Source organism: Elephantulus edwardii, unplaced genomic scaffold (assembly GCF_000299155.1).
Source record: "Elephantulus edwardii isolate Elephantulus edwardi_28Jun2011 unplaced genomic scaffold, EleEdw1.0 scaffold02295, whole genome shotgun sequence".
NCBI classification, from domain to species: domain Eukaryota; kingdom Metazoa; phylum Chordata; class Mammalia; order Macroscelidea; family Macroscelididae; genus Elephantulus; species Elephantulus edwardii.
In genome coordinates, this window is record NW_006402045.1 from 3,019 (window position 1) to 4,040 (window position 1,022).

At 44.1% G+C, this 1,022-nt stretch overlaps 1 pseudogene; it reads right to left on the bottom strand.

Annotated features, from left to right (window-relative positions):
* Positions 1-46: 46 nt before the first annotated feature.
* Positions 47-603, bottom strand: LOC102868794 (annotated as a pseudogene).
* Between the last annotated feature and the right edge of the window lie 419 nt (positions 604-1,022).

The window sequence follows — 1,022 nt, forward strand, 5'->3', positions numbered from 1 at the left end:
GAGATCATGAGGAGGCCCCATGTGGGCAGCGAGATGGTAGAAACACTCAGCAGCAGCCACCCCCAGCTTGCTGGCCTCCCTGACCGCCTGCATGGGTTGCAGTAGTAACAGCATGCTGAGGGCCAATTTTAATGCCATTTGCCTCATTGTTTATGTCAAAAACGCCTTCTTGGATTTTTTCATAAATTTCTTTTGCTGTATTTATAAATGCCTCTTCTACATTGGAGGCAGTCTTGGCTGAAGTTTCCATGAAGATAAGTCCATGCTCTCATGCAAAAGCTTCACCTTCTTCTTTTTTTACCTCTCTTCTTGATTCTAAATCACTTTTATTTCCTATCAGCGGGCATCTTCTAACCAGGTTGTCAAGTGGTTGAATGTATCTCTCCTTGTAATATCATATACTATTAAAGCACCTGCTGCACCTCTGTAATATGACCTTGTGATGGAGCGAAAAGACTCTTGCCCTGCCATGTCCCATATCTGCAGTTTGATCTGTTTTCCATCAATAGTTATCATTCGAGCACCGAACTCAACACCAATAGTAAGATCATGCACAGGCTGAAATCTCTTGTCTGTAAATTGCAGTAATAAGGATGATTTCCCAACACCCTTGAAACCGCCGCTGTGGTCAGCCGCCGGCGCGGAGGAGACGAGAGGAAGAGGAATAAACTGACACCGGACAAGCCTGACGTACACAACACAACGCCAAGCCTAACCGAAGAGTTTATCTTTCAATTTGACTTTCCTAGCTATTACTTGACTTGATCATGTGGATGGGAAATTGTGGATAGGGTATATTAACCTGAACATAGGAGGATTGGCTATCTCACCAGTCCACAAGGGGATTTTCCAATCTCACCCATCTACATGGGGATTAACTACTCTTGCCATTAAATTGAGTGGATCCAGCAGCAGAAAGAGAATCAACCTCCCCACCAGTTGAAGAAGAAGGAAGATAATACAGTATGTCATTTGGGCCTAGAAATTTTTACTCCAGTTACACCAACTGCAGCAGCAGTCAG